Source organism: Phyllostomus hastatus, unplaced genomic scaffold (assembly GCF_019186645.2).
Source record: "Phyllostomus hastatus isolate PE091 unplaced genomic scaffold, TTU_PhHast_1.1 phas_contig_17, whole genome shotgun sequence".
Classification (NCBI taxonomy): Eukaryota; Metazoa; Chordata; class Mammalia; order Chiroptera; family Phyllostomidae; genus Phyllostomus; species Phyllostomus hastatus.
The window spans coordinates 29,007,600-29,032,875 of record NW_025333664.1 but is presented as its reverse complement, the minus strand read 5'-3'; the positions used below and the strand labels follow the sequence as shown (position 1 = coordinate 29,032,875).

Here is a 25,276-nt window from a genome sequence, read left to right as displayed (position 1 = left end):
AGAGCTGCAGTGGGCATGGCTTGGGGCTGGCTGGCATGGGACAGACATTTAAATGGTTATGGAAAAGCAACTGTTAAAAGACTAAGGATATAAAGTTACTGACAACGAACTAGTGTTGCAGACAGAATGGAAAGGAAACTGGAACAGAAGAGGAACAGAGGGAATTAGTATGGTTAAGGAAAACATGAGACATAGTTAACAATCAGTACTATGCATCTATTAAAAATTCAATTTGGAATAAATACACAATGGCATGGGAAAATTATCATGGTATAAGATGTGAAAGAATAACAAAGAAAATGCTCTAATATTTGACAATGTAAAAGTTAGAGGACTGTTAGAGACGTGGGAGTGAAAAGAAAGTTCCAGAGGACAGTGGATCAAACACCAACTTACAGGGCAGGCAGGCAAGAGAGACTGAAGGAATAAGAGGTTCAAGAATGCTGTGTAAACCAGCTTAGGTCACTAACAAAACTTTACATAGTAATGTAATTACCAAGAAAATCAAGGTTGCCATTTATATGAGTTAAATTCCTATTCATTAAATAAATCAATAACTTATGTCAATAACTAATGTCCAAAACTGATCTAGTACCAGAGAGGGAGGATATACTTTATGTTATAGTGATAACCAGGATAGGATTTAACAACAAAATGGTTACAGTGATTGCTTCCAAAGAATTGGATATGTGAGTATACAGGAATTAACCCATTTCAGCATGTCTTCCTTCACCTTTTCCACATATTACATTACTCAATAAAAATATAGCTAAAATGTTATACTTTCCCTACTGAATAATTATTAAACACAGATCACCCAGTTGGCAATCCAGTGGCAGAGTAAGGCATTTTTTTGAGATGAATCAGAAAGTCCCTCAAATATAATCTGATTGTCTTTGAGCACCACTATTGATGGCATGAAAACTGCACTAAAAGCCTCAGCAATGAGGAGCTGCTACCAATTTCCACTTTCTTTTTCTGCCTTGAAAAATCAAGGAGGCAGCAACCACCCAGAAGTGTGGGGTTACCCAGCGACATTGTTGTGCGTAGAAAGGGCTGGAATGGTAAGATCGGGATGGGAATGAGGCTGGGCTGTTTCCCAGAGCTCCAGCTCTGCGCTGAAAGACAATTACGCCTGCGCCAGGTGAGGTGCCCTTTGGGAGTGCCCAGTCCACACCTCCTCCACAGCACATGTGCAGCTGCCTGCATCCCTCAGCTTGGCGGTCCCCTCGGGCTCTCGGCACATGAGCGCTTCTGCGGACAGAACCCATCTTTGTGGCCATGGGTGCTTGTAGTGAAGTGACAGCAGAACACTCTCATGGGTGAATGTTAAAACAGTATGTGCTGGTGGTGCACCCCCAGGTGCTAGTTCTTCTTGCAATAGCCTCCCCCACACCTCCCAGCATCACCATGCTAATGGGGCAGTTTGCATGCTCTCCTCTGGCCCACTCCAGAAGACCCCTTACTGTGGGGCAAGCCCACTGCTTCCTGTTTCTCAAAACTCCGGTCCCTGCATCCAGCCCCCCTACCAGCCCAGTTGGCTGTGCATTGCTCCTTTCCAGATGAAAAACTTTCATGGTCTGTTCCTTTCCAGATGAAAAACTTTCTTTGGCTCATCCATGTCCACAGGAGGGTGTCCCCAAGAGTGTCCCAAGCAATATTAATGCTTCCACTAGCGCTTATAAAAAGATTAAGGGAGAAATAGGAAAGAAAGGTTTCCATGGGAAAACAATTTGGAAAACACTGCATAGTGTAACTCCCATGGGGAGATTCACAATCTACATTAGGATGCTTTGGGTTCTGAGAGGCCCTAGTAAAGAAAACTGTCTAGCTTTGTCTAGTTCAGCAGTTCACTTGTACAGAAAACATCTATTAACACCACTTAAAATTCTTCTTTTGTTGAGCAAACTTTGGCCACACTACTGATTTGTGTTCTCTGGAACTGTGGTCTGTGTAGAATGGTGTTTCTCAAACAGGAGGGCACATAAGGACCACAAGAAGGGTTGTGGAAACCCAGGCTGCTAAGCCTCACCCCAGAGATTCTGTGGGGCCCCTGTGGGGCCAAGATTCTACATCTCTAACAAACTTCAGGGATGCTGCTGGAGTAATGGGCTACCTCAGGAAAAAATACAAACTCCTTAATGTATTATCCAGAGTCCTTCTTATTTTAATCAGGCCCTCTTCACCCTCTTTTTCTCCCAAAACGTCCCTTTATTTTAAGTTGCAGTGCAAAGAACTACCTCCTTTTTCCTGTATCCTCTTTGTCCTTCCTGGACTCCATTATCTGCCTCTGCCAAACCCTTCTATCTTCAAGATCTGGAGCTAATAGATGCTTGGCTGGTTTGTCTTTACCTTGTTTACACACCTTAGAAATTTCTATCCTTACTTGTAATTGCTTATTTGCACTGCCTAACTTTCACTAATGTCTAGCACTGTAAGATGTCTTATTTTGTGCCTGACTTATGTTTGTAGATGACAGTATCTTGAAGAATGCTTTATAAATACTAAGGGCTCAATAAGCATTTAATAAATAAATGTTTAGCAATGCAGCTGATCTATAATAGGGGAGATCCTTATTAACTCTAAATTGCCCGACAGATATGCAAACCTGTTCTGATTAGTGAACTCGCTAAATTCAAATTCAATTCAGTGAGTAAATGCTAAGCACCTCTAAGGTCTTAGAAATTAAGCTGCCCTGAATGGGTGTGCAAGTTTCTTACTGCAAAGTGAGTAGTTGTATATTGTGGCCCAGTTAGAAATATAAGAAAATGATCCTCAAGAACACAAAGCTAAAATAATCTAAGAGGTGTGCGTGTATGTTTGTGTGTGTACAGAACACAGATCATTTAAACACATACACACACACACACATCTTGACCTGGAAAGTGGTGATATGGGCATATATGCAAATAAAAAAATCTTGAACTATAATTTTACATTTTTCAGTATGTAAGTTATACTCCAATAAGTAAAACACAGTGGAGCAATGTGAAGAAAAATAATGCATATAATACAGAAAGATCATGTTTTAAAGTTCTTATTGACCTTTTTTCATTCATTTTCTCTTAAGACCTTAAGACCTGTGGGAAAGCGACCCATTATTCTACAATCTGTATGCTTGTGATGAAGCAAATTTATCATTAAGGAATTATTTAGGGAAGTTAGTGGAATAAAACATATCACACAGGCATCATGACGACAAATGAGGGGTGACAGACACGGACAAGAGCAGTCTGCATGCTGTTGGGTAAATAACACGCATTTCAGTTGTCCTTTCCCATGAAAGAAAGGATCTTGTTCTTTTGTGTCTTCCAGATCAAGTTTTATCCAAAATCATCTAACCTAAGCCACCTTTGGAGGAAAAAGCATTCAGCCGTTGATGTCATCTGAACTGTTAGTTTCCATAGAAACTCCCGTAGAATACTCCCACTTGTCTAGACTAAGTACCTGTCCCATTAATTCAAAATGTGCCCAGGAAAACCCTGCCTCGGTGTCTGACAGCACCCGGCCTTGCGCTGTTACAAAAGGACCGAAGAGCACTTAAGTCAGCATCTGCTCCCTTTATCAGAAGAGTTGTCTCCATTATGAACACACAAATGAAAGATTAAACACTGCCTTGGCCAATTAGCCTAAACCCTAGGCTGTTTCCTGCAGAACTCTCAAAAAAAAAAAGTTTCTGAGATTCATATTTAAAAAAAAATAACAAACAAAACCCCAAACTAAGAGAAAAAGCCTGGATACCAGAAAAGGAACCCTGTGCCCTATCACTTCATATTGTTACATAATTACCAGCAGTCTCTGGGGCATGTCATTCATTATGCTGGAAGATTATCGTCCCTTACCCTGGCGGGGAACAGCAGCACCTGTGTCAGGCCTTGGAAGGAAGCACAGACCTGCAGGTCATTTAAACGCTCTTCGTTTTATCCAGCATATCTGCTTGCCATAACCACATTCTCCTGTGCAAATGTCAAGACACCAAGAGATTAAGCTGTGGTGTAAGAAGTCAGGGGAGAGATTACCCTTAAGGAAGGGACAGCGACTGGCTAGGTTGTGAGGGGGCTTCCTGGGGTTTTAGAAAAACCTGTTTCTTTCTCAGGTTGCATTCACTTTATTAAAATCCAATGAGCTGAGTGCATGTGATGTGTGCACTTTAACTGCATGTTAGCTATACTCTAATAAAGGGATTTTATAAACAAATAAGTAACAGACAAACCAAGGCATCTAGGCAACAGAAATATTTGGCCTGGAATAGATAAAGGCAATCACAGCCTGCTAAGTTTCCTGCTGAACTAAACCAGAAGGTAGGTTAATAACAAGACCCAGATCACTAGTGAAAGAGTCAAAACCAGAAACTGTGGAGTCTAAATTACATCCATTCTTCAGTAAAAGTGTGGCCATGAAGCTTGTCTGGGCCAATCCTTTTTCTTTTTAATATTAGTAATAGTTTTCTTTTCTTCACATTTCTTTTTTTTAAAGTCAATTGATTAACCAATTAACATTGGTTAATACAATTACATAGGTTTCAGGTGTACAATTCTGTAATACATCATCTATAAATTGCATTGTGTCTTGTCTCTTTCCATCACCATTCATTCCCCCTTTACCCTCTCCTACCTTCCCCCACCCCCATTTCCCTCTGGTAACCACCATACTGTTGTCTGTCTACGAGGGTTTTTTTGTTTTTTTTTTTGGCTTAATCCCCTCACCTTTTTCACCCAGCTCCATTATCTACTCCCCTCTGACAGTCGTCAGTTTATTCTCTGGATCTATGAGTCTGTTCCTGCTGTTTGTTAGTTTATTTTGCTCATTAGATTCCACATATAAGTGAAGTCATATAGCATTTGTCTTTCCCTGACTGGCTTACTTCACTTAGCCCAAATCTTTCTTACCCACTGAATGAGTCAAACCAACCAGTGTTTGTAGGGGGCATATATAGGATTATCTGCTCACAACTCGCCTCTACATCTGGGACCTTTCCCAGACAAGGCTGATTGGTCCTGCATAAACCCAAGGCTCAATGTTAAGTCATTAATGGTCTTCCCAGGGATTTTTGAAAACAGAATTGGGAAAGTGGTCTTTCTGGATGCTTGAGGCTACAATATGTATAGTTTTTTTGGCTGTTGGAAGTTATGTTTCCACTAAAGGGAGAAGTATGGCATACATAAGTAGAGTTAGTTTATATCAGTTACAGTTAAAGGGTCTTAGACACTATTATATATATTTTCTGTAAAATATGGATCAATAAGTTTTAACATTTATGGCCTAACAAATGCAAATGTGAGGTCAAGACCTTTGAATTTTTACTCTCAGTTGATATCTTTGTCCACCCAGTTTCAGTCACCCATGCCCATGGACATTCGTTTGACCTTGAAATCACCAGCAACTCTTCTCTCTTTAAAAATTATGTGCAGGCATCCCTTCCCTGCCCAATCATCTGCTATTCTCTCTATTATTATAACTCCAAGCCCGTCAACTCTTAATCTCACCGAGACCTACCATCATCCATAATACTGTCATCCTAGGTGATCTTGCATGGTTCCAGATCTTTAAATGACTCTACCACTTTCATTATCTATCATGGTCCCCAGGCCTCTCTTCCCATCTTACCCATCCTGAATTCCATTGTCCACTTCCTTTGTAAACACTCTTTAACACACTTGCCTCACCTTCTCTCCATCATATTCACTTTGCCAATTCCCCCACATGGTTATACCTAATTATCTTTCTACTAAGCAACTCTGGTCATGACATTGAACTAAGTTAGAGAAAGACTCACAGCCAAACTCATCAGTCTTCACATTAAACTCATGACCACAAATCTCAAATGAACACTCAAAGATTGTCCAATAATCCTTTAATATGTTTACTCTTCTACTCTCTAAAATGATTATTTCATATGGTCTCTTCAAACCTCCAGTCCCCCTTCCCTGGGCACCTTTTCAGTGATAATACTGCCCCTTACCCACTTCTTAGAAGTGTCAACATAAGTAGACTTCAGTTCTTCATCTCTGCCTCTACCCTCAGACCACTCCAATTAGAATTCTCCCTTCTTGACAAAGTCCTCATTGACTTCCCTGTCATGAAATTTGACGGTCATCTTTCTGTCCCCAGAGATGCTGTCAAGCATCTCAATAGTTCTGACCCAGTTAACTACACTCTGCTTCCTGAAACACTCTCTTCTCTTGGTGACAGCACTTCCACACTATCCTTATTTTTCTTGATTTCAATGGCCGCTTGTCCTTAATCATGATCTCTTTTCATGTGCTTAACCTCTGAGTGCTACAGTGACCCAGGTATCTTCTCTGTGCATTCTCTTCTTAGGTGAACTGCTTTGGTCGCAAATTTTAAAATGCCATCTATATTCCCACTACTCACTTTTCCATCCCTAGCTCTCATACATCCAACTGCTCCAGACTCATATCCAACTTCTGACTTGACATTTACACTTGAATACTTGCTAAGTATATTAAACTTTAAAGTCTGAAGTAGAACACTTGATTTTTCCCTCTAGTCTTTCCATGTTTTTCCCCTAGACTTTCCCATATCAGTGTATTTCTCACCCACTGCTCAATCAGGCACCTGAGGAGTCGTCTTCAATGTGTCCTTTCCCTCACTCTCCATATCCATATTCACCTGCTGCTCACATGGCTTTCAAAATAGCTCCCAAATCTGCCTACTTCTCTTCATCACTAACTCTGGCACCCAGTTTTAAGCTGCCATAGTTCTTTTTTGGGGAGGCTGATCCAATAACCTCCTAACTGGTATACCTGTTTTCAATCTTGTTTCCATTTGCACATCCTCAATTCATTCTCCTTTGCAAAAGTAATTTTCTAAAACATAGATCATATGTATCAATGACTTCCCTTTCCCTAAACATATATAAAAATATCAAACACAGAAATCCCCTTACTAAGATCCAAAAAGGATCACACCATCTGGCTGCTGCCCACCTTTCTGACTTCATCTACCACTCTCTCCCCACTGGCCACTGAACACACCAAGTTAATCTCCACGTTAGAACCTTGGCCCTTTGCTGTTCCCTCTGTCTTGAAAGTTCCGCTCACTTGTCTTCACAAAGCTGGCTCTTTTTTACCATTTCAGTCTCAGCACTAATGTCTCATAGTGCAGCATTCCTGACTATAAATCCAAAGCAATCACCTGTCCGATTCCAGTCAGCCTCCATCCTATGGTCACATTTTACTTCCTTAATGCCTCCCACTCCATGAAATTACCTTGTTCTTTAATTTGTTTATTTCTTTATTATAAAACTCCCCCTACCAGAAAGCATTCTTCTATAAAATCAGGGATATGTCTTGTTACTGCTTTCTTCCAAGTGCTTAGAATAAAGCCTACTCCAGGGTAAACAATAAATATTTGCTTAAAAATGAGTAAATCACAGACAGAAAATTCAATAAATGACCATTTAGAAAATACTAATGAAGAGAGAACTGTAAAGTTTTCCTGAGTCAGTATCATTATCGTTTAATATTTAAACCATAAAAATATGAAATCTAAAATTTTCATTTCTAAATTTTCAAAACAAAAGCAAAATAATTTACATTTTAGTCACTCCAAGCAGACTACAACTTGGCAAAGAAACAAAATGAAACCTGGTTCCATCTGAGCATCTCCAGCCTTTGACAATATAAATCACTGTCTCTGGTACTCTGGGGCAGGAACGACATCTGGGAATTAATAAGCCCTTTGATGCTAAAAGCAAAGAAGTTGCTTTTACTAAGTTACCTCCAGTATTAAATCCAAATTAACACATGACAAACGTATCTTTCTCTCAGTTTTATCTTTTAAACAATCAGAGAGTAAACAGGCCAAACAGGATTCTAGCAGCAGGTTCTGCATGACCAGATTAGACACTTCCAAATAATTATGAGACTGTTTTCCTCTTGTCTTACTTTTGTTCCCTCCAGAACTTGTATAATATACACAAAACACTTACCCACTTTTCAAACACTCTGGTTGATGTGAATATATGATCTACTCTTCACTCCTTTGCACTGTATCCAACATTGAAAATGTCCTATTAAATTTACCTAGCTGTAGCTACCCTAGTTCACTCAGATAAGTGAAGTATCCACACTTCTGCTGGACTGGCTAACTAGCTCTCCTAGGTAAGGGTACTAAAAATAGTTTTATTTTTGCTTTTGAAAAACAAAACTTTAATATTGCAATTTTCAGTTTCTATCTATTAGTTTCTTTTCTCTGACCCAAAAAAATGCTACCATGTTCTTCTTCTCCATGGAAATTTAGTGCACTGGACCCATCCCATAATGAGACTAAGGAACACTTGCTCTACACAGAATGTTTTTTATATGAAATAGTGAACTAATTAGAGGGTGTGTACCACATAGGTACCAAGTATATCTGGTGAAAAGATGGTAACTCTCTTGTAAGAGGTTTTATATGAAGCATGTTATTCTCCCATGTAAGAGGCTACGGTTGAATTTTCTCAACATCCTCCCTACACGAGACCCCAGAGATCTCATTCTCCTGTTACAGTTTCAAGAAGCTTTTCTCCATGAGATAAGCTACAGATTTCTATTAGGATAACTTCTTTCTAGAGGCCACATGCAAAGTTAGAAAAGGAAAGAAAATTGAGCTATCACCCAGCACTCTCCCAACAAGAATCTCTCCCAATAATCTGACTAAACCAGGTCATGCAGGCAAGTAAGGCATCCACAGGCGACATAAATGTTCTGATGAAATGATGCATCCCTATTTGAGGATAAAGAACCACTCCTCATAAATAAGTGGACTTGTAATCCCTTTTCAGACTGTTATTTTCTGACTTGTGAGTATAGGCACAGTCTATTATGAGTATAAAATATATCATATTTTGCTGTGTATAATGTGCACTTTTTTGTCCTTGTCCAAGCTTTTGAGGGAAAAATAAGGATGTACATGGGTAGTACTAATTTCATAACTCTGTATATGTTTTAAATTTTTTTAATTTATGCTTATGTGTTAAAAGTGCAACTCTAGAAAGTGATAACAATATCTGTATGCAAAATAATACCCAAGAATGTGATAATCAGTTTTTTCTAAATATAAATAAATAAATAATTGGATTCAAAAATTAAAATGAAAGATTTGTTTTCCTGAAAGTTTGGGCCAAAAATGTGGGTGCGTATTATACACGGGAATACATTATGCATGGCAAAAAATATGGTCATAGGCAAAGAACTTTTACAACCAAATAATCCTAGTCTCAAAGCCATTCATCTGAAAGGGTCTATTTCTTCACCTATGAGTCTGGGCCTGTGACTTGCCCTGGTCAATAGAATATGGCAGAAATGATGGTGGGCACTTCTGCTCTCTCACTCTATCTCTCCACACTTAGTTACTGCTATGTGAATAAGCCCAAACTAGCCTGCTGGAAGTCTAGAGAAACATGTAGAGATGACCCATCTCAGCCAAGATCATTCTAAATGATCCAGCCACAAATATGCCCAGCAGTTGAACAGAGACACATAGGTGAGTCTAATGGAAATCAACAGGACTTCTCAAATGAGGCCAGCCCAAATGGCCAAGCTGTGAGCTAAATAAATGATTATGGTTTTAAGCTATGACACTTTGGGGACAGTCATTATGCAGCAAAAGCTAAGTGACACAAAAGATAAGAAATTGCTTATTTCCCATTATCAGTATACAGATTGCTCTCCTACAACTTTTCCTCATTCCATATGGCTCAGACCTTTGATCCACGTTTCTGGGTTACTTCCTACTCTTTTTTCTCCTTTATCCCCGTGCTGCCTATTATAAGCCGAATTGTGTCTCCATCAAAAGTTTTATGTTAAAGCCTTAACCCCAAGTACTTTAGAGTGTGATTTTATTTGGAGACAGGGCCTTTAAAGAGATGACTAAATTAGAATGAGCCTTCATTCTTAGGGGGAGCCTTCATCCAATCTGACTGGTGTCATTGTAAGAGTCACCAGGGATGTGTGTGCAAAGAGGAGAGACCATGTGAGGATACAGTGAGAAAGTGGCCATCTGCAAGCCAAGGAGAAAAACCTTAGGCAAAACCATAAAATCAGAGATGTATCTTGTTCACTGCTTTTTCGCTGATGCATGGTAGACACTAACCATGTGGCGTAACAGTGGAAAATTGTAACAGGAAACTGTAACCCACCCAGCCATTCTTTTGACATTGTTTTTGCAAGTGCTAACTCTGACTGATATGAATAGCTTGTAAATGAATAGCATGTTTGTATAAGAATCCTAGGAACCAACTTAAAAAGATACAGACCTCAACATTCAAGCATCCCAGCTCCAGGAGATTTGCAGACCTTCATCCGTGGAGCTAGGATGACATAAGGCCAGGAAGATGTGAAGCCAGGATGACTAAAACAGGATGATGCACACTGACCATCGCTTCTCTTACTGGAATGGACTGTGCTGGTCTGCATGTAGAGAACTTTGCAATCCCCTGCCTTGATCTCTTTGTTCTGTTTGTTCCCCTCTCCCTCCTTATAAAAACCTCTGCCTCCACTGAGAGGTGGAGATGGGCTTTGTGACATAAGTCCCCCATCTTCCAGGAGACAGGCTTTGAGACATGAGTCCCCCATCATCCGGATGGCCAGCACCTGCAAATAAACCACTTTCCTTTATGTCAGCACCTGCCTCTTGAGTATTTGCTTTTGTAGTGGCAGGCAGCTGGACCTGCTTTCAGTTACAATGACACCTTGATCTTGGACTTCCAGCTTCCAGAACTATAAGAAAATAATTTTTCTTGTTCAAATCACACAGTCCAATATTTTGTTATGGCAGCTGTAGCTAATAAACTGCCTGTGGAAAAAAATATGCAGTAAGTTTCCCAGATTTTTTCCCTAATAATCACTCTGATCATTTCTTTTTTAATCTTCGAAAACATTTTAAACACAAAGAATTCAGATTTGTTGTAAATAAATTTTTAGTGTATTAAAGATACTAAATAAAGTAAAAAATAAGCTCAACACTTTGGGGGAAATATAAAATAAAGATGTAAAACTTCTATGTCCAATACCATCCTGAGCAGAAATCCCGTTAACATTTACTACACCTTCTCTAAGTGTGTGCTTGGTTCCTGCCCTTCCCTGCTGTCTGGTAACCTCCCCAGAAGGCAATGAGCACATGCAGGGAAAGTGTCTTTTCGCTGCTTACACAGCACTGTAAAATCCTTCCTTTGTTTGCAGAATTTCTGAGTCTTTCTTAGTGGCTGAAAATGGCAGATAGTCCCCTCATAAATGATTTGAAGGCACACGTCCAGGTTTAGGAGCCCCTTGCTGCACCTGTTTCACAGGACTTCACTCGTGCTGGCCCTTCTTCTCCCACTGGGAAACAAAGCATCACAGTGGATCCACCAGATAGCAGGCTGTAATCTGCAAGTCCTAGCAAAGCACTGCTCTATGGAGCATCTATTCAGCACCATGTCTTTGGTATATTTAGTAAAAAGAATGGCTATTGTTAATTGAGCACTTATTATGTGGCAGGCACTAAGTGCATGAGGTACCAGTAGTATTGGCAGTTTGTTTATTTTCATCAGATCAGAACAGTATCCCCAAAGCAATGCTCTGAGTTCCTGTCAAACCCTGAAGACCCAGCTATTCTGACAACCATCAGAGGTGAGTTCTGGCTGGTCCTGAGTCAGACCTGGAAATATCTGTTGCCCCTTGATGATCTGCAACACAGAATTCTCTCAGGCAAGGGCTCCCACCATGCCCTTTACCCAGAGACTCTACCCCAGCCTTTTCAGTGAAGGTCTAAGGAGTCCTACTCTATATGCCTTCTCCGAACTCCTAACCTATTTGGCGATGTAAGGAAAGCACCTGTCTTGACTGCAGGATGCCCTGTATGGGCCCAGAGGTGACCTCCTGTACCCCCAGAAATGGCCCTGGGTCTTCTAATCTAACCAGTTTCTTGCTTCCTTTTTTAATTCAATCCAAGTAGTTCTTCCCATATGATTATTTCAGCTTTTCACTCACTGCTCATGTTTAATACAAGTACATACAGAAACACATATATGTAGCTGCTTCTAACTCTATTTTAATGATGGTCAGGAGGAACACACTGGTTTCTTTCTATTGTCCAAGGGTCTGAGGGTTAAAGCAGCTTTCTCTGCCCTCCCCCAAGGGCAATCTTCCAGCTTTTATTAGATTGGGACTTTGAGGGTTATCTGGAAATGCTTCAGGAGCAGTTGCTGAGGGTTCACAGATAAGAGTTCTTTCCAAAAGGAAAGTCCCACAGAGTCCCCACCACTCTCAAAGGAACAGGCCAGAGGTTGAACACACTGGAAACAAATGTGAGTCATCCCAGCAGCTGATCTCGGCAAAACCACCTGCCTCTTCCTTGCTCTGCCTAACCACTTTCCCGCTTCTTCCTGACTTTGGTGCTTATGTCACAGCTTTCCTATAAATAAGAGAGGGTTTTTAAACATTTTCTATTGATTGAAGATGATGACTAAGACAATTGAACCTATGCATACACCAGAGAATGTACCTGTTGTCACAGCAAATGGAAAGATTGCACTTGCTCTTTTCTGAACAAGCAGCTTTAACCCAAAAGCCTGTGCACTTAAAAACCCAGTCTTTGCTTTGAATACCACAAACACAATGCTTACAAAGGTTCCTAGGGAGTGACCTTAATGAAGAGAAGCCTTTGGATTCTAGTGTGCCCATAAGAAATCCCCATACAACTGTATGACTATTCATTGTGTTGCTGCTAACTCCTGAGGTGCAAGACCACAGTTCAAGAATCACTACAGGGCAAAAAGGTGACAAGAACAAAAGGAGGAGGAGCCCTGAATAAGCAAAAATATTGGAAAAGAAGAACTAAGCTGAAAGATCCATATTTCATGATTGCAAAACTTACTACAGAGACATGGGAATACAAACAATGTGGCGCTGGCATAAAGAGCACGAAGCAGAATTGAAAGTCAAGAAATAAATGGATACACCATGGTCAACTTACAAGAATGCCAAGATCATTCACATGGAAAAGAACCGTTTCTATAATAAAATGGTGCTGGGACAACTGGATAACCACATGCAAAAGAATGAAGTTGGACCCCTACTTCATACCATATTCAGAAATTAACTCCAAGTGGATCAATGACATAAATATAAGAGCTTAAAACCACAAAACTCTTATAAGGAAACATAGGGGTAAATCTTCATAACCTTGGGTTTGGTAAATGTCAATGAAAGCAAGAGCAACAATAACAAAAATATACATAAGTTCAACATCATCAAAATTAAAAACTTTTGTGTATCAAAAGACATTGTCAACAAAGTAAAAAGAAACCTACAGAATGGGAGAAAGTATCTGCAAGTTGTATGTCTGATAAAAATCAAGTATCGAGAACATATAAGGAACTTTTACAATTTAACACAAAAAGGCTATCAAGCCACTTTGAAAAAAATGGGAAAAGGACTTTAGCACACATCACAGCAAAGAAAGTATACAAATGTCCACAACCACATGAAAAGATGAGCAAGATCCTTAGTCATCAGGAAATGCAATCAAAGCCATGTGTGATACCATTTCATACCCAGTAGGAAAGCTACAATAAAAAGAAAAATAAGTGTTGGCAAGAAGTGGAGAAGTTAGAACTCTCACGCATTGCTCGTGGGAATGAAAAATGGTACAGCTACTGTAGAAAACAGTTTTGCAATTCTTCAAAGAAAATTAAACACAGAATTACTATAGAACCCAGCAACTCCATTCCTAGGTACATACCCAAAACAAATGTAAAGTACTCAAATGCATGTATACACGGGTTCACAGCAGCACTATTCATAACAGCCAAAAGATGGAAATGGCCCAGATGTCCATCAATGAATGAATGGTAAACAAAGTGTGGGCTATACATACAATGGACATTATTATTAATCTATAAAAAGAAATGAAGTACTGAAACATGCTATAACATGGATGAATCTTTAAAATATTATGCCTAGTGAAAGAAGCCAGACACAAAATGCCACATGTTGTATGATTCCATTTATGTGAAATAGCCCAATGAAGTAAATCCATAGAGTCAGAGGCAGACTGGTAGTTGTCAGGAGCTGTGGAGGGAGAAAGGAGAGAGCAACTGCTAAACAAGCATGGGATTTTCTTGGGGGATGATGGAAATATTGTGGAACTAGACAGAGGTGGTGATTGCACAAGACTGTAAATGTGCATTATTCATTTTACATGGTTAATTTTTATGTGAATTTCATTTCAATGTTTTAAAAAAGCAGAAGTCAGAAGAAAAGACACAGCAGGCAAAGTTGCCTGGGTTTGTAAGGAAGATTGGAGATGCTGGGAATGGCACAAACAAGCAGGAGAGGTGTGGGTGCTGGTGAACATGGGTGGAGGGAAGAAGTAGAAGTAGCATGAACATGTGCTGGGGAGGTGGTTCCATACAGGGGTGTTCTTCCTAACAGAAGAGCAGCATCTGTGTGTAACCTAGAATCTTCAGAAATGGCACTTTGCAAAGTCCTAAAGGGCCCAGCATCCTAAGTAGGAGAAGGTCCTTAAAGTGAGGACTTCATGATACCTGGAGTCGCTCACTGCCAGTCCTTTGCAGATGCTTAACATTCGTACAGAGAAAGGAGGAGAAGGCTATAGAAGTGAAGAAAAGAGGCAAGTTAACTATAAGTTAGTTCTGAGTCTCATGAACTTGCACGGGAAAGGAAAATGGGAGTGAACATACCAATTATTTACAACAACAGAAATCCTATATATGCACCATCTCCTTGTAAATACTTCCAAAAACTCATGAAACAGCTGATCCTGTGCTCCTTTTCCTGATGGGAAAACCCGGAAGTCATTAGTGGCATCATCAGTTTTTCAGGAAACTTCTAATTGCTTGAGGGAAGTGAGTTTGACTTCTATTTTTCTACTAGCTCAACAGGGTCTCTTTAACCTACCTCCAATGAGAAAATGACCCAAGTCTAGGCCACTGTATTGTTATTTAAGGAGTATGAAAACACTACTGCTACATTGGTTTCTTGCTGCTTATTGATGGTTCTTGCTTTCTGTCAGCTACCTGCATGCTCCTATAGATCCACACATCCTCCGGCCACATGGGAAGGGTCAGTAGATCACACCAGCACTTTCACTCACATGGGTACCGGGGTCCTTCTCAAACTGCTCTCTTCCTGCTTTTATGCCACTTGATGCTCCCACAGACCACAAACTATGGCAAGGAATGAAGCAGCTGATCTGCGAGGTGATTATGGCCCAAGGTCACTGGCTGGTCTCTCTCCCGTGAGGGTTAATTTAAGTCGCCAGGCCTCAGCAAGCTGACCCTCCCCACCTGAGGACAGGGAGACAAGATGTTTGCTCCTCTTTTCGTTGCCGAGAAATTAGTAAGAACTTTTCAAATGCAACAGTGTCCACCAGCTTTTGATATTTGATTGGTAAAATAAAATAAAATAAAATAAAATAAAATAAAATAAAATAAAATAAAATAAAGAGCTAAGTTGAACTTGTTTATTTTTTTTCCTTCCTCTTATAGAAACAGACCAAACAAAGCAAACGTTTCTACTGTGGGATGAAAAAAATCCCTATTTTAGGTCTGGAAAAGATTCAGGATGCCCAGTTCAAAATGGGAGAGTATGAAGCAGGAGGGGATACAGAATTCTGCCTTTGGAATAAGAAGTGCTTGCTGCCACAATCGCAAGGGTCCCTGAGAAATGACACATAAAGACATTTTAACACCATAATGACTTCGACAGTAGCATCTTCACCAGCTACAAGTGAAAAGCCCAGTTTAAGAAGCTAAAAAATATAAGCACAACAGCTAAAATGTTCTATATTGGACTGTTAGTCCTTTGCTGGTTTCTTCAAATCTTTTGGGAAACAAGCAGGAAAAAATAACATCACTAATACATACTATTAAAAGTTTGTGTTGAAACATTTTTTGGACTAAAAAAATAGCACAAGCCTTCAGCATCTGCTAGAATAGAAAACTAACATTTATCCCTTAATATATTTCACTAAAATTTTATGATTAATGCTTTCTTTCTCTAACATTTTATTTTAAAAATGAAACTGATTTTTATAGTAAACAAGCCATATTCCTACTACTTTGCTTTTTTGAATATCTTACCCTGTATCCATCCCTTTATCTATTCATCAGCTCTTTTAGAAATGTATTTTATAGTAAATAAGTTCCAGAATTCAATACACTTCATCTCTAAGCTCTTATGCTGCTGGCACTTTAATCTTTTCTAGTCAACTTTGCAGAAGGAAAGAGGGAAAGAAAAGAAGTGAAAGCTCACTATGCACCTAGTATCAGGGCCCAAGCTGAGGTAAAGACAGGATTCTGGCAAAGGATGAAGATCTTCCTATAAAAACTGGAAGAAAAGGATTTGGCAGAATGCTGCCTTAGCAACTACAAGGAAAATTATCTTTCAGAAGTCCTGGTATTGGTCCCACTCTTTTCTCCTTCCTTCTAATCACTTTGGGAAAAGAAGCCCAGTTGACCATGGAGACCAAGGAGCAGAGCATCAGAGAACCACCTGAGAAATGAAAAGACTGAGAGAACCTACAAAGGTGCCCAAGGTGGAGAATTCTCTCTTCTGAGTAGGATACCCTTAAACAGTAGAGTTGTCCCCTTTTGGTTAGAAGAGGAAAGGGTTAGAACATTTTCCTTTGCTTTGTTTTTGCTCTTTTTTTTTCTCTCATCTCTCAATTCTTCCACAAATCAAGAGAGGAGAACATTTGAGGCTGGGGTGTACCCACCACTTGAGAATGCTCTTAGAGTAAAGACTAGGTGAAGATAATGAAAGATGGAAGAAGGCCAGGGTGCCCATTCATTGTCTAAGCAGAAGATTAGATTTTCTTAAGGGCTGCCCAGTCTAGCAAGAAGAGTCATTGTGTAGAAGTGTGTCCAAGAAACAATGGAGGGTCCTTACTAGAGCATTTCCAAAATGGCTAATGGGGCAAGAGGCATATAACAGTGGCAGTGGAGACAGTCCCTGTGGCAGATGGTATTTCCAACATTCTCTTCATACAACGTGACTTTAACACTCCTTCCACTAAGAGGTGGACTTTTAAATATCCTCCCCTTGAAACCGGGCAGGCTTGTGGCTCACCTGTAACTGAATAACATGATGGAAATGATGTTATTCAGAAAGACTTCAAGGTCAAGTCCTGCTGCTGCTTCCACCTCGTTGGCTGGAATAATCACACTGGAGCCACCATGCTGTGAGGAAGTCCACAGTGGCCCCTAAAGAGAGGTCCTATGGTGAAATCCTGAGACCATGTTAAGAAAGAGAGAGGGGACCCAGCCATCAGCTGCTCCAGCCTTGTGTTCTTTTGGCCTCATGTGTCATCTGAATGCAGCTGCACTAGTGACCCCAAACCAGAACTGCCCAACAAAGATTTTCCCAAACCCCTGACCCACAGAAAAAGTGAGAGGTGAAAAGTGCTGTTGTTTCAAGCCACTATATTTTGGAATGATTTTTTCCACTATAATAAATAATTGAAATAGACCCCAGCATATAACTGGGTCATGATGATACTTCACTTCATATACCACAAAATCCAAGTCTTTGAACCTGGTATCAATCTAGCTACTAACTACCTTTTTTACTGTGTATTTCCCACCCCATGCAAGTACCCCAACTCTTCTGGAACCTTCTCCCCAACACACATTATATAGATATATGTTTTTCTACTGAGATGCCCTCCTTTCCTCTTTAAAATCTTTCCACATTTACTCTTCACTGAGCACCCATTTTTCTCCAAAAAGTGACCCTAGAATTCTGCACTCCAGAAGGTTACCAGTGACATCTCAGCTGCCAAACCCAGTCATCTTCATCATAATTCATGCCTTTGGGGTATTAAGTTAAAAATAAAAGCAGTAATGGCTCATCAAGGTTAGATAAGCTCACTTTTTTTTGGACAACAGTGTTGTCTCATTTCTCTACTGAGTGGAGTCACTAAGCTGGGAGATTATGGAGTGCCGACAAAACATCTTATCTCAAAGGAAGAAAGCCTCTTACCAGAGTTCGCTATAACATTCTGAAGCTGCACCATCTAGCACAGTGCCAGTAGCCAAGTGTACTTTCTGAGCACTTGAAATATGGTTAGTCTGAACTGAGATCTGTTGTAAATATGAAATATACACCAGAAAAATGGAGAAGGAAAAATGTAAAATCTCATTAATAATGGAATGATAATAATTTGGCATGCTAGGCTAACCACACTATTAACATTAACTTCAACTGTGACCTTAGACTTCCCAGCCTCCAGCTGAGGATGCCAGAAGAACCCACTGTTTTTACTTTTAATGAAACTAGAAGAAAATTTTAAATTGCACATGCAGCTCATGTGATATTTCTACAGGACTACACTTTTATACCAAATTGAAAGTACCCAAGGAAACACCATGTATTTACCTAAAAAGTTTGTGAAAAAATATTTTCAAGACAAAGGCAAAGTATTAGAAAATAAAATTCTAAAGAATTGTTAAAAGAGATGAGAATAAAAAAATAATAGAGTGAGTATATATGCTCAGAAATGTTTCTAGCAAGAATAATTGCCAATCATACAATCAAACAATGCCCTTGCCTCTCTTTTAGGGCAATGAAATAATTACCCATGATGACATTCGTTTAAAGAAAGCTTTGAAATTTAAGATTTGATTTTTAACTCCAATACATACAGAAATACAATTCACTGAAAATTACCTAGGTATCTCAAACAGCAAACACTTTAGGACTTAGATATATGAAGCAGTAGCTCATTACCTTCTCAAGGGAAGAAAATAAATTTATGTAGCTTCTGAGAGTGCTTAACTTGCACTGGGAAATGGTCTAAGGAATGAAAATGTGCCTGTAGGGATGAGGAACTGAGTGAAATGGCTTGTGGCTAGCTAGAGCACTCCAGTGTCCTGTCCAGATGCCACTGGGTCCCTTTTAACTGCCCCGTGTGCCCATCTCCCAGCTTTTGTAAGCTTTGCTTCTAAGAGATAGCACTGGCAAGTTTCTTAAGGGGAGCATCCTTCAACAATTGAGAGCTGCTTCCCGCTGCAGATGCCAAGAGTCAAAGCCTCCCAAGTTTACAGCCCCACTGTCAGCAGCCCACAGCCAATGGCTGAAGAAGGAAAGGGAAAACTCACTCCCTTGCCTTGAGCAGCAGAAACACTCTCAGGAGCAATTATGCACTAGAGCTCCCCCAGAGATCAGCCTAAGGCAGAGATTTTGCTCAAATCATCCCTCCGCTTGGATTTTCTCTTTTCCCTTTCTTTCCCCAACCCACTAGCTTCTCCTGGGAGTTCTGCCTTAATAAAACACTCATGCAGAAATCCTCATCTCAGGTCTGCTTCTGGGGAGCTCAACCCAAAACACATCATGCATGAATGGGCTCTAAGAAGACACGAAGCCTAATTGTTGTTGTTCCATGGATAAGAGCTCCTAGAACACAGCACCATTTAAAATAACTGTCCACAGTTTAATAAGAAGCATCTTTGTTCCCAAAGATCACTGCAGTAGCCCTAAATGTAGTTCTTAGATCTAGAAAAATGACACTAATGCTGGCACAACATATATCATCTCCAGGTGTGACAGTCATCGGGCTGGTATGTAAGGCTCCAAAATAGAGGGAGAAAGAGAAGTCAACATTCAAGTTGGGCGAGTGTCATACCTGACGGTGATGTTACACATTCTGTACATAATCAATACTTAACAAAAACAATTCAAAAATCATTCATAAAGGAAGAAAGCACCCCCAACATTAAGTAAATTTGTTAGGAGTAATACAGCTTCCAAACTTGAATATTACAGGGAGTTATCAAGGGAGTTCTTTCCATGATTTGAAGACAGACTTTAGTTTGACCAGATTAATAAATTCCTCTTTACCAAGAGTCATTCTGAAGCTGAAATGTAAGAGTGAGGATAATTCATACCAAAATAGTCATTTTATTCTCTATATAAATATATTTTTATTTTAGGAGTTTATTGCCTAACACTGATAAAAAGCTAAGTTGAATGTGACATAAATAAGCAAAATCTAAAATACACCTTTTGGCATTACATGAATTAAAATATATTCTGAATGTGTATTACAGATATAATAGTCATTATAGATATAATAGTCCTAAAAAATAAGCCATTTAGAACTAATATACAGTTCACTGTTGGAATCATGGGAAATAAAGCAAGTGTTCATGACACAACCAGAAAAGCTCAAGTTCTCCAGTCTAAGTGTTTCCAATTTTGAGTATGAGAAGACATTACAAAAGAATCAGATTTCAGCTCAATATAAAGAAAAAAAAAACCCTCAATAAACATGATGTCCAACAACGTAATGTTGCTAGAGTAGAATGTTTTTATTTGTAAGAGAAGATGGAGAGAAAGATACGAGAATTCTCTCTTTGGGAGGAGGCTAAGATTAACACAAAGATGGCAGTCAACAACCTGGTAACATGTGGGGCACCAGGTCCAAACAGGTCCCAACTGCTATGAGGATGGAAGAGAAGCCCACACACTGTTAGCTGTCCTAGGACCCGATCCACCCAAAATCTTTGTAAAGTCCAATGCATGGCACTTATAACACTTCATACAGAGAATTATCTTCATGGCACTTAAAATATTTAACAAATAACCCTGGCTGGCGTAGCTCAGTGGATTGAGCACGGGCTGCAAACCAAAGCATCACAGGTTCGATTCCCAGTCAGGGCACATGCCTGGGTTGCAGGCCACGGCCCCCAGCAACCGCACATTGATGTTTCTCTCTCTCTCTCTTTCTCCCTCCCTTCCCTCTCTAAAAATAAATAAATAAAATCTTTAAAAATATATTTAACAAACTTCTAAGTGTTGGTTTTTGTTTTTATTTTTGGGGGGACTCTTGACTCAAGTGTTTATTTTCATTAAGCAAACAATTCTTAATAGGAATCATTTATATAATACAGCTGATGAAAACTGACCTATTTATAAGGACAATACAACTATTGTGCAGAGGAAGTGGGTAGTCCAGAAAAATGTAATAAAAAAGACTAAAAAGGAGATGTCAGCATCTATGTTGACTTAAAATTCCTAAAGAATTAGGAATCAGCTCCCACCTCCACCCTTAACTCTGGTTCACCTGCTAAAACATGGTTTATGAATCATCCTAGGGGAACAGGAAAATATAGTGCACTTGACTAAAAAGTAGGTAGGAGCATTCGATAATAAATCTACTTTCTTGATATTCTTGTGTCATCATTAAATACTGATCACTGAGAGAAGTATGACTCTTTCTGCCCCTCACAGAAGAGTCAGAAGACAATCAGCCCTGGGCCCTGGCAGAAGACGATGGTGTGTCTGATGTGATATGCACAAGGAGAAGAAAACAGCATTGATTTTAAATGCATGGGACGTGGAGCTCACCTGTCGGGATAAACAGCGAGGCTGTTGGTTATCTTTTTCATGTGATCACTATAAAATGACTGCTTGTCCCTTAAAGTAAGAAATAAGACGTTGTCCAATGTAATTGCTTACAACAGCAATTAGTAAAATAGCAAATTCATTAAAGGGTCAGACAAGAACAAGCTCTCATATTAACTAGGATTCTGGCTCTCGTAAAGCATTGGCAAGTTATAGTTTATAAATAAAAATTGCCCATATAAAGATATTTGTTTCTCAAACTAATTCTGCACAGGATTGAAAGCAGGTCACACATTTCTTCTCAGAAAGAACTGCAAAGAACAGTAACATAAATAATACCTGATGCTTACTTACTAAGTGCAGGAAAGATTACCACAGATGATGAGTAGAAAATCTAATAAAAGGTGAAGTGCCCAAGGTTGGTGGAATGAATGAACTTAAATCTAATAAATGCCAGGGGACCAATGTCCCATCACATGAAAAAAATGTCTGTGAATCAGTTTTAAGAGGCATATCACCTGGGACATCAGCATGAATGAAGGGGTTCATTATACGGACTGAAAGTTCTAGAACCCCACAGCTAGCAAGTCTTTACCACAGGGTGCAGAATACTCACCAGACAGCTCTGGACCAACTGCAAGTGATGTCTGCTTAGTCACGCTCACAGCGCCCGCCTCTGTGAAGCAAGCAGACACAGACCAGAGAAAAAAATCAATGTAAAGAACCTTAAAATTTCACAGAATGAAACAGCCCTTTGAACTTCACAATCAGAACCTATAATTTTTTAAACAGAAAGACACATTAATAAATTAATGACATTAGTTTCTAGATGGATGATGAAGACATAGTCATTAAATCAGATATATTACTGCTATACTCAGCCTACAGGGTTTATACACCCTCTGCAAAGCTGCAGATCTGTAACTCAGCTTCTTAACCTATCAAAACAATTAAGCAGCAGTTGAACAATATGGCGATCTGAAATCTTCTAAAATTAAACAGAATGATCTTTTCCTGATTAACAGTAAAATGCCCTCAGATGAACTATAATTATAAGGAACAGATTGCCCTTTCACAGAACAGTCTCGAAAGGAAAGATTTACAACAAATTGTGTCTATGGACAAAGTCATTTTTAATATTATTTTGTATTATCTTTATAATTTTGTATTATCTTTTATAAAGTTGTTCATGCAGATTCTGGATTTGATATTGGATTTCCGATTGTTTGAAATGTAGATATCAACGTCTTCATAAGATGAGGTCGGGCTGGGGGAGTTCCAGGAGGTGTGAGAAGTACATAGAGGTAAGAGGAAGCCAATTTGCATGTGGAAAGGCAGATGCAGAAAAAAATGGTAACTGAGACATGGGAAAATGATGTCTGTAAAATCTGAATTGGGTTTTCTGAAGGTCATTATGTATGTAAGGATATGTCCACAGTAAGATCCCAGGCAGAAGGATACATTCCCACATTGCAAGACTATGCTACTAAAAAGAAAAAAGTGAATATGGATCTACATATAGACAGATATAGGAAAAATTCTCAGGTCATAGTATTAATTTTCTAAAACTCAAGTAGTATACTAATATGTATACTGTGACCCAATTGTGGTAAAACAAACCTCACGAATCTAAGCACACAGACATGAACACTACTATATGCAAAAACACATGTGGGCAAGAAACTCCTGGATATGGCTGCTCTCAAGATCTTGAATTGAAGGAACACAAAAAAGGGGCCTTTGAATTTTAACCTAACATTTAAATATTCCATAATTTTTACCATGAAACCTATCTCTTTTATAATTGAATTTGAAAAAGAAAAATTCCAGTTCATCCCAAACTCTGTAGAAAGGAATGTTCCATTTTAAACATACGAATTTAGGAGAATATAAAGCTTCATATACACCTACTTTACTGATTTAGTGAGTATTTACCAAGACTCAGGCTCTAAGCATAGATTGCATCATATTTATTTTAAACCACATAAAAACTCTAAACCACATAAAAACTCTAAAGTGTATGTACTGCAATTGTTCCCATTTTATAGAGGAGAAAAGTGAGAAGTTGGGTGAGTTTTCAGGATTCACACAGAGCTGGAATTCAAACCCAGGCATTATGGTCCATGTTTCACTTCCATGGCATTTACCATATTTTCAATATACATTTATATTTAATGATGCATTAATATGAGACTGTATATTCCATGAAGCCAGGGATTATTTGTGTGTTAAAAACCATTATATGTATCCCCAGCACTTAGCATAATGCCTAGAACCTAGTAAATGCTCAACAAATCTTTGTTGAAGGGATGAATACTTAAGTGGCTCCTAGAGCTGTGGAGTTAAACCACACGACTGTTTTATGCCCATTGGGGCTGTGAAACAAGCTGAGTCTCAGTAAAGCTCATTGATTAATGAGCCTGCCATACCATGCTCCCCATTTTGAGAAAGTACTTGTTGCCCTAGTCTTTCTGCAACTAAAGATTTAAAGACTGGACACATGTTTTCCCTTGTCTTCTGTAATTCCCTACTGACTATCCCACATAAAACTGGTGCATTTTTCCATCAACCTTTCTAATTCTGTGCATGATTAAAATATTGCAACATTTGGGGAAGTCAATGTTGAAATACTCAATTGCAGAGAATGAAGCATCATGAACAGTCTCTCATGAACTGTTTAGCTACTGGCATGTGGTCAGCAAATTAGTGTGACTGACTTGGTGTTGTAGTTACATGACAGTCAAGGCCTCAACCTACCTACCTTTTCATTCTATTATTCCTCTAAGTGATGAGGGTAGGACTGGGGCCTTTGGTAAAGCAGAGATCGGAGGAATGAGTGTGGGTGCCTGTGTGTCTGTGCACAGGTCTCTGTGAGTCTGCGTGGGTGTTTATGTGTCCCTGAGTGTGCATTTGGTCTTTCAAAAGAGAAAAGCTATTTTTCTATGGCACAGAAAAAAACCTAGTAAATAGATAAAACCCCCAAATCCCAAATCCTATTAGTGTTGGTATTAGCAAAAGCTGTTTTTCATTCAACGAGGGTGACAAAACCGTTCAGTCTACTCAACAAATAGTGCTGGGACAACTGGATAGCCACATGCAAAGGAATAAAGGTGGACTCTTCACATCATCCACAAAAATTAGCTCAAAATAAATAGATCATAGATCTAAATATAAGAGCTAAAACTATAAAAGTCTCAGGAATAAATAAAACATAAAAATACAGTTTACCCTTGAATAACAGAGGGGCTGGGGCACCAACCAACCACAGAGTCGAAAACATGTGTATAACTTAAGGTGGCCCTCCACATACACAGCTTCAACATTCCAGATAAAAAATACAGTTGACCTTGAAAAACATGGGCCTTAAATCTGCACTGTTGAAGGGTCAACTGTACATCTTTGTGACCTTGGGTTAGACAACGATTTCATAGATATCACCCCAATAGCATGCACAACAAAAGAAAATACAAAGTGGACTTCATCAAATTAAAGATTTTGTGCTTCAAATATCACCATTAAGAAAGTGAAAACACAACCTGCAAAATGGGGTATGTTTTTTTGCAAATCATATACAGGGTGTGGCAAAAGTAGGTTTACAGTTGGGAATACATGAAACACGGAATTTATTCTTGTATTATTATTTATTAATTATTGTATTATTTGCCATATGAACAACTGTAAACTTACTTTTGTCCCACCCTGTATTTGATAATGGACTTGTATCAAGAATATGTTAAGAACTATTACAACCTGCCCTGGCTGAGTGGCTCAGTTGGTTGGAGCGTTGTCCCGCACACCAAAGGTTGCAGGTTGAATTCTCTGTCGGGGCACATACATAGATTGCCAGTTCAATCCCTAGTCAGGGGTATACAGGAAGACACTGATGTTTCTCTCTTACATTGATGTTCTCTTCTCCATCTCCC

The 25,276-nt window shown here is 39.3% G+C and overlaps 1 protein-coding gene across 6 annotated transcripts in view; it reads right to left on the bottom strand.

Moving 5' to 3' along the window:
- PLCB4 (phospholipase C beta 4) overlaps nt 1-25,276 on the bottom strand; it is a 395,438-nt gene that overhangs the window by 229,107 nt on the left and 141,055 nt on the right. For all 6 annotated transcript variants that reach the window (XM_045833066.1, XM_045833064.1, XM_045833065.1 and 3 more), the window contains one exon: nt 21,970-22,029. The gene's annotated coding sequence lies outside the window, so the exon portion shown is untranslated. The remainder of the gene's footprint in view (nt 1-21,969; nt 22,030-25,276) is intronic.